At 36.1% G+C, this 12,784-nt stretch overlaps 1 pseudogene; it reads left to right on the top strand.

Annotated features, from left to right (window-relative positions):
* The first annotated feature begins 10,941 nt into the window (after positions 1 to 10,941).
* Positions 10,942 to 12,296, top strand: LOC113273910 (annotated as a pseudogene).
* Positions 12,297 to 12,784: the final 488 nt, after the last annotated feature.

The following is a 12,784-nucleotide window of genomic DNA, read 5'->3' as shown; positions in this document are numbered from 1 at the left end:
AACGGGCGTAAATATAAATCACGTTTGTTATCGAGCGTAAATATAAATTACGTTTGGTAAGGGGCGGAATCTTAAATTCCGCCCGTTGATCAGACGGATTCCAAATGACCGCTCGAAGAAACGTAAAACTAAATTCCGCCCGAGTTAAACACGGTCACACAGCACATGTGAGATCAGACGGGCGAACATTTGGTATCCGCGTGATGAATTGTACGGACGGACATCTGCTGTCCGCGTGATGAATTTGTCAGGCGTAAAATATTATTACGCCTGAGACGGGCGTAACCAAAATTTCCGCCCAGTAGGTTTTCATTAGGGTTCAGGGTTAGGGCGTACTCTTCCTGTCCGTCTGATGAAATCGGGCGTAATCTTAAGCAACCGCCCCTTCCACCAATACCGCCTCTCCTTCCCAACCACAACCCATCTCTTCTACACGAGCCTTCTTCTTCTCAGTTCATATTCTTCCACAGTTCATATTCTTCCACAGTTCATATTCTTCTTCGCTTCACCGCCCCTCTTCAGTTCATATTCTTCTTCTCCATTCTCATCTACCAACCGTACAAATACCCTAAAAACTCCACAAAAACCCTAAAAACTCCATTATAAGGTATGTATTTTCTACTTTCTTTATTCAATTTGTGTAATAATAATATCATGTATTGTATTTTTTGTTCGAATTTATTTCAATTTGTGTAATAATAATATCATGTATTGTATTTTTTGTTCGAATTTATTTAGGGTTTTTACGTTGAAAATTGAATCAGACTTTATTACTAATTGGATATTCATATTGGGTTAATCAAATCTTATTAAAATTGGGTTAATCACATCTTAATCCAATAGTATGTTAATGTTAATGTTATTACTTTTGTTACTGTTTCGTAATTTAATTTAATTTTTTGTTTTATTTAATAGTTATAAATATTAATAATTGGATAAATATTTTTTGTTAATTTAGTTACGTGATTTAATTTAATATATTTTTTTGTTAATTTAATTTCGTAATTTAATTTATTTTTTTGTTAATTATAAATATTTATAAATATAGTTAATTGGATAATTATTTTTTATTAATTTAGTTACGTGATTTAATTTAATTTATCTTTTTGTTAATTTAGTTTCGTATTTTAATTGAATTTTTTGTTAATTATAAATAGTTATAAATATAGTTAATTGGATAATTATTTTTTTGGTTAAATTTATGTTTATGGAATTTTATGATGTTGAAATTTTGTTCGGTTAAATTTATGTCTATTATGGTTCGTGGATTGGTCTTTTAATTATGAAATTGTATTTAACATGTTTGTGCGTAGAATGAACAAGTTTATATCGAGGTTTAGTGGTCGCCAAAAGACCAACAAGAGACAAAAATCTACCGAAGCTGATTACAACTTAATCTCTACCGGTCAAATTGAGGAGGTCGACGTCCCCGGGTTAGGGAGGTTTCCTATAGTGGAAGATGATAAGCCGCACGCTACTGAAGACATTACATTTTCAGACGCACCAACATTTAAGTTTAAACATCGTGGATGTCTCTCGCCCGGTTTTCTTCAGTCGTTTAGCTGCTTTTTTTCCCATCTGACGAAGGTATGTATTCTCTATGTCTCCTTTATCTGTGTCGTTACCGGACTCGACTTGAGTGCCATCTTCCTCGGTATTCACGCTACTATCCAAATCGTGCGTCGTATCAAAAACAAAAGTCGATCGACGATTATATTTTATATTTTCTATGACAATTGGGTAGCACTCTTCGTGCCTAAATTTTCTTCCATGATTGCATTCCTTAAACCGTTTGTTTACTTCTTCGAGCTGTTAATGTTTTTAAAAACAATTAGGTTCATGGGCATCTCAATATTAGAAAATAATTGTTTCAAAACAGAGAGAATACTCACGGTCATTTCCGGACCCCATCCCGTATGATATTCACCTTCCACTTCCGCCTGTTTTGCCGAAAACAACGCCACTTCTTTACTTATTCCCTGAAATCGTTTTTGCCAGGAACTCCAAGACCGCTCTGGTTTATCCGGTAAATGAGCTTCAATATCATCCTTGATACGAGTCCACAACGCAATCTCTGATTGATCGGCTCCAACGCCGGGATTTTGAGATATTGATAAATGAATTTTACACATCGTGACATCTTCGATTGTCGTAAAATTTGGACCTCTTGCTATTCGTGGTGTTGACATTAAAAACGATTCGATGAAAATTTTCAAAATGATTTGAAATATGGAAAACTATTTTTTCTTCCTGATACTATTTTTTTCTTGCCGAATACAAACGAATGATATGAAAATGTGAAAGGAATTCATCTGGTATATATAGGTATAAAATAAACCCGTTATTAACATTCAATTTCAAACGTTCGAAAGATATAAATATCTTACCAACGGTCAAAAATCTGCTACGCAATCTCCAACGCCAACGTTCGAAAAATTTATCATTCTAACGTTCGAAAATTTTCATTTCATGTTTCATAATTTTTCTGATAACAGTTACTGGGCGTAAAAAAAAAGTCCGTTTGAGAGGGGCGGAATTTTGGTGTCCGCCCCAGAGAGGCGGAATTTTGGTGTCCGCCTGGCAACGCGCGGAATTCTGCTGTCCGTCTCATCAGGCGTAAATTTATGTTACGCCCGCAACAAACGTAAATTTAAATTCCGCCCCACCAACATACGTAAATTTGGTTTACGCCCGTTAACAAACGCAATTTAAGTTTACGCCTGACAACAAACGGATTTTAAATTTACGCCCGACTATATTAGGATTTGGGATTTGGTCGCGACTAAATATGGTCTGGGTTTTGATCTTTGGTCCAAATTTGATCTTTACTCCGTCCCACTGTGTTAGGATCTCATCCCATAAATTTGGTTATACTCGCCCACTGTGGATGCTCTTAGAGCGACTGCAATGGTACGACTAAACTCAAAGATCAAAGACCAAAAAAAAAAGACTAAATATGAGTTTAATCTGTATTGTGACGTTATGGGGAGAAGACCAAATTTGGTCGCGCGTAAAACAATTTTACGCATGAAGACGGGCGGAAGTATTAGTTACGTTTCATTTCTGCGCGGAATTATAAATTACGTTTCAAACGGGCGTAAATATAAATCACGTTTGTTATCGAGCGTAAATATAAATTACGTTTGGTAAGGGGCGGAATCTTAAATTCCGCCCGTTGATCAGACGGATTCCAAATGACCGCTCGAAGAAACGTAAAACTAAATTCCGCCCGAGTTAAACACGGTCACACAGCACGTGTGAGATCAGACGGGCGAACATCTGGTGTCCGCGTGATGAATTGTACGGACGGACATCTGCTGTCCGCGTGATGAATTTGTCAGGCGTAAAATATTATTACGCCTGAGACGGGCGTAACCAAAATTTCCGCCCAGTAGGTTTTCATTAGGGTTCAGGGTTATGGCGTACTCTTCCTGTCCGTCTGATCAAATCGGGCGTAATCTTAATGAACCGCCCCTTCCACCAATACCGCCTCTCCTTCCCAACCACAACCCATCTCTTCTACACGAGCCTTCTTCTTCTCAGTTCATATTCTTCCACAGTTCATATTCTTACACAGTTCATATTCTTCTTCGCTTCACCGCCCCTCTTCAGTTCATATTCTTCTTCTCCATTCCCATCTACCAACCGTACAAATACCCTAAAAACTCCACAAAAACCCTAAAAACTCCATTATAAGGTATGTATTTTCTACTTTCTTTATTCAATTTGTGTAATAATAATATCATGTATTGTATTTTTTGTTCGAATTTATTTCAATTTGTGTAATAATAATATCATGTATTGTATTTTTTGTTCCCAAATTAGGAAAGTCTGCTAGGAAGTTTATGGATTTAATTTAATTTATTTTTTTGTTCGAATTTATTTAGGGTTTTTACGTTGAAAATTGAATCAGACTTTATTACTAATTGGATATTCATATTGGGTTAATCAAATCTTATTAAAATTGGGTTAATCACATCTTAATCCAATAGTATGTTAATGTTAATGTTATTACTTTTGTTACTGTTTCGTAATTTAATTTAATTTTTTGTTTTATTTAATAGTTATAAATATTAATAATTGGATAATTATTTTTTGTTAATTTAGTTACGTGATTTAATTTAATATATCTTTTTGTTCATTTAATTTCGTAATTTAATTTATTTTTTTGTTAATTATAAATAGTTATAAATATAGTTAATTGGATAATTATTTTTTGTTAATTTAGTTACGTGATTTAATTTAATTTATCTTTTTGTTAATTTAGTTTCATATTTTAATTGAATTTTTTGTTAATTATAAATAGTTATAAATATAGTTAATTGGATAATTATTTTTTTGGTTAAATTTATGTTTATGGAATTTTATGATGTTGAAATTTTGTTCGGTTAAATTTATGTCTATTATGGTTCGTGGATTGGTCTTTTAATTATGAAATTGTATTTAACATGTTTGTGCGTAGAATGAACAAGTTTATATCGAGGTTTAGTGGTCGCCAAAAGACCAACAAGAGACAAAAATCTACCGAAGCTGATTACAACTTAATCTCTACCGGTCAAATTGAGGAGGTCGACGTTCCCGGGTTAGGGAGGTTTCCTATAGTGGAAGATGATAAGCCGCACGCTACTGAAGACATTACATTTTCAGACGCACCAACATTTAAGTTTAAACATCGTGGATGTCTGGCATCGGTAATTCATTATTATAAATTTATTTCAATACATTGTCCTAGAGTTAAATATTTGATTGAAAAAGCGGGGTGGGAAAAATTGTTGAACATAGAGTGTAGCGCTACCCAACATGCCGTTGTTGATTATATTGTTGAGAGGTTTTGGGATACAACCAACACGTTCCATTTTCCATTTGGTGAGATGGGGTTCACGCCATTAGATTGGGTCATGTTAACTGGACTGAGTATCGGTGATGGTTATGTAGTTCCGTATGATTCGAGCCTATACCAATTTGACTATGTCCGTGAGAATATTTTTCCGGATATCACACAGGGAACAAGAGGCGCGTCGTGGGTATCAAACTCAATTACAATTACATATTTAAGCTCATACTTCAAAGAAGATAAGTTGGTGGCGGCTAATGAAGATTCTCTCCTCGCCCATAGAATAGCAATTGCCTTTTTTATGTATGTTTTGGGTCAATTTTTCTTTCCTAATGCAAGGAACTATATTGATGCTGGATGGTTAGCTGCTTTCGAAGAAATTGATAAAATACAAGACCTTGACTGGGGAGGTAGTGCCTTTTCGAGATTGTATGCAGGTCTCCGACAAGCTTGTAGGAAATAACAGAAGGCACTAAGCGGGCCCTTCCAAATATTAGAGGTATTTTGGTAATCGATTTTATTTTAATTTTCAACGTAAAGTATATTTTCATTTAAGTTTATTTCCTTGGATATATTAATTTGATTCATTAATTTTATGGACTAGTTTTGGGGGTATGAATACCTAGGCATATGTCGACCAGACATCTCAATGACCGGTAATGAACAGAAATGGCCTGTAATTTCCAGATGGAATGGAAGGAGGTGTCAGAATGATATTATTCGTTGTAGGATTTTACTGAATCAGCTGACGATTGACCAAGTGACATGGCACCCATGGGAATCATACACCGACGTCCTCAGTTCTGAGATGGGAAAGTCTGCTAGGAAGCTGTCGGACTCGAGATGGATATTTTCTTGGAATGGCGTTGTGAGTTAGACATGATTTTTTATATTATATCATTAATATTAATCGTCAATAACATAGTTTTTTATTTTTCGTTATTTATCTAATTAATAACGTACTCACTACAATTATATTCCCTTTTTGGTTATACAGCATAATGTTTATTTAGGAGAAAGATGTTAGAGGCAAAACCATCCCTCGTTTGCTGTTCCCATGAAACTACATGTAATTATTGGGCATTTGGGTGATGACCAAGCAAAACTCCTGCTAGCGGACGGTTTTGTTGATGCAACCGAGGTGGTGCAAGTTGTGCAGTATGAAGTATATTTAGAGTATTGGAAAAAGGTTACTAATTTCAGAAAATATGTGACACATCCTGATTGGGAGGTCCAAACATTTGGGTACAGCGGTGACTTCTATTCTACCGAACTTGGAAAACCAGATGAACATGTTCTTATTCCACCGCAATAACAATTATCGCCCGTAAGTGTTCGTTCAACTTTACATTGCTAATTCCAAAAAAAAAAAAAAATCTCATCTATCTCATTTTTTCATGACAGGGCGATAGTTATGCATTATTCCAAGAATATGCTGATTTTACTAAACAATTTCGAGATTTTACATTACGAGAAACGAAAGATAGGATGGAGTGTCTATTAGCGAAAGATGAACTTATAGGAAACCAGAATAATAAGATCACGGAATTGGAGTATCAACTGTCTCTTTTCCGAACGCCACACACCATCCAACCTTCCATTGGATTCGGCGCCTTTTCCCCCACATTGCCACCACAAGTGTGGAGTTCTATGAGTCAAGGATCATCTTCAACGTCCTCGGTCAGGCCCATTCCGAGAACGGCTTTTATCCCACCACGATCGGCGCCTCCGGATACGGGAAATGTTTAGCCTGTGATGACTATTTATATGGTTTAGCTTTGAATTTATTATGTTATTTATCTTTGTTATGTGTAGTCATACTAGACATTTATTATGTTATTTATCTTTGTTATGTGTAGTCAGCGAGTAGTCATTTCAATAGGCAATCAAATTTCAGCGAGTAGTCATTTCAATAGGCAATCAAATTTCAGCGAGTAGTCAGTTCAATACTTTATCAAATTTCTATCAAATTTCAGCGAGTAGTTATTTGAATACTTTATCAAATTTCAGCGAGTAGTCATTTCAATAGGCAATCAAATTTCAGCGAGTAGTCATTTCAATAGGCAATCAAATTTCAGCGAGTAGTCAGTTCAATACTTTATCAAATTTCTATCAAATTTCAGCGAGTAGTTATTTGAATACTTTATCAAATTTCACCGACTAGTCATTTCAATACGACAAACACCTCACTGACAAACAGTTTACAAAATTTGTCAAATACTTTATGTTATTTTATTTATTAATCCTGATGGAAAATGGAAGCATGCGATCTCCCTCACTCACTCTATAAATACCAACACACCTCTTTTTACAATCACACACTTATTCTGATTCGGATAGAATATGGAAGCATATGAGAATACCGCTCACTATTGTTCTTCTGTTTCATCTTCTTCTTCTTCTTCTTCTAATAGTAGTTTTTATTCCTCGGATGATGATTCAATAGCAATTATGCAAAATAACATGGCCGTTAGTATGGGAGTCCTTGTTACCAATTCTAAATGGCCTCAAACTCGTATCAAAATACCAAGAGATCGTGAGACTGGTGCTGAACTTCTGTGGAACGACTATTTTTCTCCGTATCCAAACCAACCACCTAATGTTTTTCGCAGAAGATTCAGGATGCGTCGACAATTGTTTAACAGAATAGTGGAAGGTGTTACAGCCGAAGACAGATATTTTGTGCAAAGGCCCGATGCGTGTGGAGTTTTAGGATTAAAACCTCATCAAAAAGTAACTGCAGCGGTGCGAATGTTAGCTTATGGATGTGCGGCAGATGCAATAGACGAGTACTTACGCATAGGCGAAACCACGGTGTTGGAAGCAACTCGGAGGTTCTGCAAGTCGATTGTCAATGTGTATGGGAAAGAATATTTGCGTGAACCTACGGCTGGTGATGTTGAGTTGTTGCTCAACCAAAACAAAGATAGAGGATTTCCAGGGATGATAGGTAGCCTAGATTGCATGCATTGAAAATGGGATAAATGTCCATCTGCCGAATCAGGGGCTTACACCGCGTATAAAGGGAGCGAAAGTATCGTGTTGGAGGCGGTGGTGTCGTATGATCTATGGTTTTGGCATGCATTTTTTGGTATGCTAGGCTCTAACAACGATATTAATGTGATGAACCGTTCATATGTTTTTCGAAGTCTGGTCACGGGAAAAGCACCACCGGTGAACTATGTGGTAAACGGTCATTCTTATGACATGCCGTATTATCTAGGTGATGGAATATATCCAGAAATTGCTACTATTATTATGGCGTTTAAACATCCGCTTGGTAGGAAAAAAGAGATATTTTCAGCGATGCAAGAGGGTGCAAGAAAAGACGTAGAGCGGGGATTTGGTGTACTTCAACAACAGTTTGGAATCATCAAACAACCTGCTAGAATGTGGAATCCAGATGTGCTTGCCTATATCATGAAAACGTGTATTATCTTACATAATATGATAGTCGAGGATGAGCGTCTACCCGGTGAATGGCCACATGTTTATGATCATCGTAGCAACCCGACACCGGTTAATATATTAAGAGGCAACAGTGAGGAGTTTTCCCAAATTAGAGCTGAGCAACGCCGACGTCATATGCGCAGCAAAGATAGGCATATTCGCTTGCGCGATGACTTAATCGAACATATATGGGCAGAATATGGGAATTAAAAGGTTGGAGACGAGGACAAAATATTGGAATTAAATGTTGTTTCCCATATGAAAAAATTATGTGATTTTATTTTAACGAATAATTTTATTGAAATGTATTAACTCTATTTCATATACTCATCACTTGGTAAATTAAAGTAAGATGTTACAAAATAAGTTAAAGTTGATTAAATTAAATGAAGATAAAATTAAATCCCAAATATTACATAATAATACGACTAATGACAAAATTAATACATATTAAAACGTAAATAAACTACTAAAACTATTATCACTTATTGTTAGACTTAATACTTAAGGTTCGAACTATCCCGTTTTGACGATTATAATTGGCTCCTTTTGTCCCGTACTATTAAAGCCTTTCGAAGTTCGAAGTACTCCTTTTGTACATGATCCAATTTGGAAAGATCCATCATCATGATGCGAAATTCATCGTCTGCGACCTCCTTGGCTATTTTAGCAGCATGCTCAGCTTGTTTTTGTGCAAACTCGGCCTTTTTTTGTTCCATCTTGAATCTTGATTGTTCCCGGTAATGAGAATTGAAATTTTCTTGCTGTGTAATAATTATTCCCATCAATTCCTCTTGGCTCGTGGATTTCTCTCGCCCGGTTTTCTTCAGTCGTTTAGCTGCTTTTTTTCCCATCTGACGAAGGTATGTATTCTCTATGTCTCCTTTATCTGTGTCGTTACCGGACTCGACTTGAGTGTCATCTTCCTAGGTATTCACGCTACTATCCAAATCGTGCGTCGTATCAAAAACAAAAGTCGATCGACGATTATATTTTATATTTTCTATGACAATTGGGTAGCACTCTTCATGCCTAAATTTTCTTCCATAATTGCATTCCTTAAACCGTTTGTTTACTTCTTCGAGCTGTTAATGTTTTTAAAAAAAATTAGGTTCATGGGCATCTCAATATTAGAAAATAATTGTTTCAAAACAGAGAGAATACTCACGGTCATTTCCGGACCCCATCCCGTATGATATTCACCTTCCACTTCCGCCTGTTTTGCCGAAAACAACGCCACTTCTTTACTTATTCCCTGAAATCGTTTTTGCCAGGAACTCCAAGACCGCTCTGGTTTATCCGGTAAATGAGCTTCAATATCATCCTTGATACGAGTCCACAACGCAATCTCTGATTGATCGGCTCCAACGCCGGGATCTTGAGATATTGATAAATGAATTTTACACATCGTGACATCTTCGATTGTCGTAAAATTTGGACCTCTTGCTATTCGTGGTGTTGACATTAAAAACGATTCGATGAAAATTTTCAAAATGATTTGAAATATGGAAAACTATTTTTTCTTCCTGATACTATTTTTTTCTTGCCGAATACAAACGAATGATATGAAAATGTGAAAGGAATTCATCTGGTATATATAGGTATAAAATAAACCTGTTATTAACATTCGATTTCAAACGTTCGAAAGATATAAATATCTTACCAACGGTCAAAAATTTGCTACGCAATCTCCAACGCCAACGTTCGAAAAATTTATCATTCTAACGTTCGAAAATTTTCATTTCATGTTTCATAATTTTGCTGAGGCGTAAAAAAAAAGTCCGTTTGAGAGGGGCGGAATTTTGGTGTCCGCCCCAGAGAGGCGGAATTTTGGTGTCCGCCTGGCAACGCGCGGAATTCTTCTGTCCGTCTCATCAGGCGTAAATTTATGTTACGCCCGCAACAAACGTAAATTTAAATTCCGCCCCACCAACATACGTAAATTTGGTTTACGCCCGTTAACAAGCGTACTTTAAATTTACGCCCAGCATCAAGCGTACTTTAAATTTACGCCCGACTATATTAGAATTTGGGATTTGGTCGCGACCATATTTGGTCTGGAATTTGATCTTTGGTCCAAATTTGATCTTTATTCCGTCCCACTGTGTTAGGATCTCATCCCATAAATTTGGTTATACTCGCCCACTGTGGATGCTCTAAGGCTAAGAGCCTAAGAGTAGATATTTCTTCATACATAAAGCCTAAAATTTGCCTAAAGTGACATTAGGCTTTAATTAGGATCTCGTACTCTTGTTAAGCATCACATGGCAATGGGCTATATTTGATTTGTGATGTGAATGTTTACAGTATTTAAAATATTCTGAATTGGGATTTTGTTAAATATTTCAATAAAGTTGCATCGCCATTGTCCAAGTACCCAAAGGCAAACATCCAATTACAGAAAATGTAGTTATCAATGCAGTTGTCCATACTCATACTCTGGTTCAATAGAATCATAGGAGTACAAAATATAACTCTTAACTTTTATGCCGACTTCTTTACATATCGATTTTTGAAGGCTATAAATGAAATTGTGAAATTTTAGTACTAGAAAAATAGAAACAAGAAAATGATAGGAAACAGGAAAATTTAATACAAACATGGACATTTAACACCGTTTATCAATAAACCAATACCAAGAAAATTGTCGAGTCCTTTCCATGTGCTGTACTGCTATTTCGACACCAATTTTTGTGTCTGTATAGAGAGTCTGTAGAGTGTAGATTGATTTAATAATGTACTTAACAATATCTCATTTCTATTTGAAATGTGCAGGAGTTACCAATTGATGGAGAAAATATTTAAAATATTTGTATACGAAGAAGGAGAACCTCCACTGTTTCATGATGGACCTTGTAAGAACATATACTCTACAGAAGGGATGTTTATTAACACGTTGGAGATGGATGCAAAATTTCGAACCAGAGATCCAGATGAAGCTCATGTTTTTTTCCTCCCTTTCAGTGTTGTTAATATTCTTACATATCTTTTTCATCCCAAGGTTCGTGACAAAGCTGTCCTAGGAAGAACAATTGGCGACTACATCCGTATCATCTCCCAAAAATATCCTTACTGGAACAGGACTCTGGGAGCTGACCATTTTATGCTTTCTTGCCATGATTGAGTATGTTTCCTGCAATTTCCGTTTATCCACACTATTATATACATATTTATGCTTATCCGAGGTCATTTTTCCGGTAGCCAAGAGATGTGCACCATAATCTGAGCACAGTATATCCCCAAATGTGAACTGTATGTCCTTGTATATTTGTGTAGGGACCTCGAGCGACATGGTATGTGCCTCAGTTGTATTACAACTCCATCCGTGTATTATGCAATGCAAATACAAGTGAATACTTCAATCCTAAGAAGGATGCATCATTTCCTGAAATCAATATCAGGACAGATAGCATAACTGGTCTTGTGGGTGGTCCACCGCCATCAGAACGTACTATCCTAGCGTTCTTTGCTGGAGGAATCCATGGTTTTCTGAGAAGACCTCTTTTGAAGCACTGGAAAGAAAAAGATGAGGATTTACGTATTTATGAAAAACTTCCAAAAAACATATCGTACGAAGAAATGATGCACAAGAGCAAGTACTGCATCTGCCCGAGCGGTTACGAAGTGGCAAGCCCTAGAATAGTTGAGGCAATATACGCTGAATGTGTGCCAGTATTGATTTCCCAACATTATATCCTCCCATTTAGAGACGTTCTTAATTGGACTTCTTTTTCAGTTCAGATTTCAGTAAGTGAAATTCCAAATTTGAAGAGAATTCTAATGGATATTCCGTATGATAGATATGTTAGAATGCAGGAGAGAGTGAAACAAGTACAGCGGCATTTTGTCATGAACGATCCACCGAAGTGGTATGATGTGTTTCATATGATCGTTCATTCAGTTTGGCTTAGAAGGTTGAATGCTCAGATGATATAGTGGTTGATTAATCTTTTTACAATTTTTGACACAGTATACAGAAATTATAATATACATTTAAGTTTGTATTCATAGAGAAGGCAAAGTTGTGTTAGTAGAAGAGTTTTACCACATTTACACATCAAAATTTCGGCATAGCTCAAGTATAAGGCTCTTACAATCACTTCCCTTTTTGCACCTTGCTTACATAGTCTGGTATTCATGCTAAGAGTCTCTATTTGAATATACCAAGAGTTCAATTTGGGGTAAACAAGAAAACCATTTGGAAATTAGATGATATGGTTTTAGAGAATTATCTGGGATGTCATTTCGTCCTAAAAAAAAAGAAATCCTGACTGCTAATGCAAAACCTTACATCACGCAAGTTGGTATTTTCTTGCGTGCCCTGCTCCGTACATCACGCAAGTTTCAAAATAAAATAAAATGTGTACACGATCTATTGCAGCCGATTATTGACTTTACCATACCCTTTGCTCAATCCGCATTTCCAGCTGACATGATCGAAGGAGTCAATCGTAATTAGTCCTTGCACATTGACTGAAACTCTAGTATTCATACATACTC

The sequence above is a fragment of the Papaver somniferum genome, chromosome 4 (genome assembly GCF_003573695.1).
Source record: "Papaver somniferum cultivar HN1 chromosome 4, ASM357369v1, whole genome shotgun sequence".
Lineage (NCBI taxonomy): Eukaryota > Viridiplantae > Streptophyta > Magnoliopsida > Ranunculales > Papaveraceae > Papaver > Papaver somniferum.
The sequence above is the reverse complement of the archived record's forward strand: the minus strand, read 5'-3'. Positions and strand labels throughout refer to the sequence as shown.